At 38.2% G+C, this 4,952-nt stretch overlaps 1 pseudogene; it reads left to right on the forward strand.

Annotated features, from left to right (window-relative positions):
- The first annotated feature begins 1,899 nt into the window (after positions 1-1,899).
- On the forward strand, positions 1,900-2,538 carry LOC102836963 (annotated as a pseudogene).
- Positions 2,539-4,952: the final 2,414 nt, after the last annotated feature.

Genomic DNA, 4,952 nt, shown 5'->3' on the forward strand with positions numbered 1-4,952 from the left:
CATCAGTCAGTTTGTTGCACTGTGCTGTCTAGCATGTTGCTGTGATGCTAGTAGCATTGCCACCGGTAATTTAAAATTGGCTGCAACAGTACATTGACATGGAACTTCCAGAGACTCAAGCCAGATTCAGATGAGGATGTGGAATGAGGGATCTCATTGTTGAGGTCAGATGGATCTTGGCTGAAAGCAGAGTATACCAGAGAGATGTTAATCTGAGGTTTATTGACTATGCAAAAGGCTTTCAATCATGTGGATAATAAACTATGAACAACATAGGGAAGAATGAGATTCCAGACTACTTAATTTTGCTCATGAGGAACCTGTACATAGACCAAGAGGCAGTCATTTGAACAGAACCAGGATACACTGAATGGTTTAAAATTAAGAAAGGTATGTGCCAGGGCTGTATTCTTTCACCATACTATTCAATCTGTATGCTGAGCAAATAATCTGAGAGGCTGGATTCTTGTGTCAGGATTGGAAGGAGGCTCATTAACAACTTGTGATATGCAGATCATACAACCTTGCTTGCTGAAAGCAAAGAGGACTTGAAATATTTACTGATGAAACTCAAACCCATTAGCCTCTGTATGCATTGCACCTCAATGTGAAGAAAACAAAAATCCTCACAACGGAACCAGTAAATAACATAATGATAAATTAAGAAAATATTTAAGTTGTCAACAACTTCACTTTGCTTGGATTAGCAATCCATGTTCATGCAAGCAGCAGTCAAGAAACGAAATGATGTGTTGCATTAGGCAAATCTGCTGCAGAAGAGCTCTTTAAAAAAATCAAGAGTAAAGATGTCAGTTTGAAGACTAAAATGAGCCTGACCCAAGCCATGGTATTTTCAATAGCCTCGTATAAATGTGAAAATTGGACTTGATGCATAGAAGAATTGAAGCATTTGAGGTATGGAGCTGGAGAAGAATATTAGAATATTATGGAATGCCAGAAGAACAAACAAATCTGTGTTGGACAAAGTACAACCAATGTTCCTTAGAAGTGTAGGTGGCCAGACTTAGTCTCTCATACTTCAGTCATGTTATCAAGAAGGGCCAGTTCCTGGAGGAGGACATTATGCTTTGTAAATTGGAGGGTCAGTGAAAAGAATAAGACCCCCCAATGAGATGGAATGACCCAGTAGTAGCAACAATGTACTCAAGCATGGCAGCAATTGTGAGGATGGTGCAGAACCAACGATGTCTCCTTCTTTTGTGGGGTCGCCAAGAGTCTGAACGGACAGGATGGCATTTAACAAGAACATGCTGTTAACCAAAGGGTTGGTGATTGGTACTGCTCTGGGGGAGAAAGATGTAACAGTTTGCTCCAGTAAAGATTGTTGTTGTTATTGTCAAGTCCTGTCAAGTTGGTTCTGACTTCTAGCAATCCTGTTTAGGATTTCCAAGGAGTGACTGGTGAGTTTGAGCTGCCAACCTTGTGGTTAGTAATCCAGTGTTTATCATAAAGTGCCATAGCATGACCTTAGAAATCTGATGGCGTAGTTCTACTCTGTCCTAAGGGTTTCTATGAGTTGAAATTGACTCGATGGCAATGAATTTGCTTTTTAAATTTTATATCTATAAATACAACCCTGTTTGGAAATATCGGTTTTCTCTTGTTGTATTAATGAGTTCATAGAATAGGGTGGGGTTCAATGCCTAATCACTTCTGAGCTATAAAAAGATCAAAGGTACTCAGAGCTACACAAAGCAGGAAGAGGACAGACAAAGAAGAGTGGTGCATTTAAAAGCCCATGGGGATGAAGAATTGTTGTCAATTATTAGAAACTGAAATAGACAAAAGACCTCTTCCGAGAGCTAGAGCCATGACCTGTTTCAGACTTTTAGTCATCTGAACTGTGAGAATATATGCATTGTACACACACACACACACATGTTAAGTGCTAAACAACAGATGAAGAAGCTAATAAGACAAAAACAATGGGAAGAACAAGGAGAGCTCCGCAAACAAAAGCGAAAAGAAAAACACAAGAGAGAAGTTAGAGCGACAGTGTCAACTGGAATCAAACTCTGGTGAAAATGAGGGAAGTGTTAGAAGAGATGTTGTTCATAGTACACTCAGCCTTATTATTGACTATAGTTTTGATGACTTGATGGTATTAAAGGACGTTAAGAAACTTCATAAGCAGATTCAGCGATGTTATGCAGAAAAGCGGCGAGCCTTGCATCCTGGGCAGTTTTACTTAACCAGCCATGAGGCCAGCTGAAAAAAAAAAACATGGAAGAAAATGACAAAGGTTGGGTGAATTGGAAGGATATCCACATCAAGCCCAAGCACTATAGTGAACTCATAAAGAAAGAAGACCTTACATCAGATTCTCCCAATGTACTAAAGGAATTAGATGACTCTAAGGCCTATGTGATTGGAGGTTTAGTAGATCACAGTCATCACAAGGGACTCACATATAAACAAGCATCAGATTATAGAACTGAACATGCACAGCTCCCCCTTGGAAATTTTGTGAAGATGAATAGTTAAAAAGTTTTGGCAGTTAATCATGGTAAGCTATAAAGTGGTAAAATGAAAATATAAGATACCTTAGTGAACACTATGGGGGAAAAATGTATTTACGTTTGAGACAATGGAAAATATTGCAGGAGACAAAATTGTAAAAAAATAAATAAATAAATTTTAATTTGTTTAAATTACAGATACAATACATGTTTATTTTAGAAAAAAATTTTAAATGTAGAAAAGTTTGAAGAAAAATAAGCAAGCTGTAATCTAACTAATAAATTTTTAAAAAAATGAAACTTTATTTGCTCACATTTCCCACTGTTATGAAATGACCCAGTGGCAATGAAAACCGTGAACAAATAAATTTCTGTTCTTTAAAGCCAACCACTTGTGGTATTTGTATTAAAGATGCACATACGAATTAAGACGATATATATGGATATGTGTGTGTATAAAACGTATGTTTGATTATATGTGTGTAAACATGTCTGTGTGTATGTATTGTTACAACTCATAGTGTCCTTGTATAGGGTTTCTGAGGAGCAGCTGGTGGGTTTGAACTGCTGACCTTGTGGTTAGCAGTCAAGTGTTTATCCTACAGTGCCACACTAAGGTATTTCTCCCCTTTCCCAAGTGCAATGGAGTGACAAGTTTTACAAAATTAGCATTGCAAAGATCTTTTGTCATGGATTTTCTCTATTCTGTAAGACCATTTTTATTTCAAATATTTTGGGTCAAAACATACATGTGGTCTAAGTGTTTAACATCATATTGTATTAAGATGTTCATCATCTACCAGGGTTTTCTGCAATCCTCATCAATCACCTCAGCCATGTCATGGGCACTCATTTAAACTTGTTTAAAACCATATCTCACAATTCCCATCACATATTGATGGGAAAGTGGAGCTGTACTTCTTGTTTTGGTTTTGATTAAATTTTCCAAGGTTCTTTCAGTCATTTAGCTTCACTTCCCATGTGGTTGTTGTTAGTAGGTGCCATTGAGTTGGTTCCAAATCACAGAGACTTTATGTACAACAAAATGAAACTCTGACCAGCCCTGTGCAATCCTCACAATCATTGTTAAACTTGAGCCCATGGCAGCTGTCACTGTGCCAATCCATCTCTTTTTCACTGACTCTCCACTTTACCAAGCATGATGTCTGTCTCCAGACACTGGTCCCTCCTGATAATGTATTGGAAGAATGAGAAATGAAGTCTCACTATCTGGACTTCTAAGGAGCATTCTGGCTGTACTCTTTCCAACACAGATTTGTTTGTTCTTTTGGAAGTCCATGGTACTTTGAATATTGTTCTTCAACACCATAACTCAAATACATCTATTCTTTTACAGTGAATATGGAAATATTCATTGTCCAACTTTAACAACCATATGAAGTTACTGAAAATACCATGGATTTGGTCAGGCACACCTTAGTCCTCAAACTGACATCTTTGCTCTTGAACCCTTTACAGAAATTGCATGCAGCATATTTAGTTGCCTAATACATTGTTTGACTTCATGACTGCCATTTCCATGAATGTTGATAGTGGATCCAACCCAAATAAAATCTTTGACTATTTCAATCTTTTCTCCATTTATCATGATGCTTTATTGCTCCAGTGGTGAGGATTTCTGTTTTCTTAATATTGAGGTGCCACCCATACTGAAGGCTGTGGTCTTTGACCTTCATCAGTAAAGGTATTGTAGCCCATCATTACCCCTCTTATTAGTTTATTACTTTAGAGCACATCATAAGGAATCATCACATAATCGCCACATTGTTTTATTATACAACTGCTTAACTGCTGAGAATCACGACCAGCTTTGTTGTTGTGGTTAAGTGCCATCGAGTTGGTTCTGACCCATAGTGACCCTGCATAGGGTTTCTGAGGAGCAGCTCCTGAGCTTGAACCACCGACCTTGCAGTTCAAATGGCTTTGAAGTCTGGCGCATTAACCCACAGCGCCACACCAGGACTCCATGACCAGCTTAGTTGACACTTATTTGGGGGGAGGAACACAAGCCAATCTATGATGAAGGGTGTCAGCAATAATATTAATATTTTCTATTAAGGTGTCATGAATTGAACTGTATCCCCAAAAATGTGTGTCAATTTGGCTGGATCATGATTCTCAGTGTTTGGCAGTTATGTAATGATATGATTTAGTAAGTATGTTATACTTTAATTATCCCTCAAGATGAGATCTGATGGGCTCAGTTAATCCAGTTTTAGGGGAATTAGGCTGAAATACAAGCCCTTACTCAGGCCATAGTCATGATCCAATGTGAGGAGAGTTTCCTTGGGATGTAGACTGTATCACCTTTTATCTTATAAGAGATAAAAAGTCAGAGATGTACCTACACCTATGGAAGCAGTAGCTCAAAAGAGGGAACAAGTCCTTACAGAAAGAATCATTCCCACCCCCTCCACACACAGAGTAGACAGGGATGAGCAACTTGGACAT

The sequence above is a fragment of the Chrysochloris asiatica genome, unplaced genomic scaffold, assembly GCF_000296735.1.
Source record: "Chrysochloris asiatica unplaced genomic scaffold, ChrAsi1.0 scaffold00082, whole genome shotgun sequence".
In the NCBI taxonomy this organism is placed as follows: Eukaryota; Metazoa; Chordata; class Mammalia; order Afrosoricida; family Chrysochloridae; genus Chrysochloris; species Chrysochloris asiatica.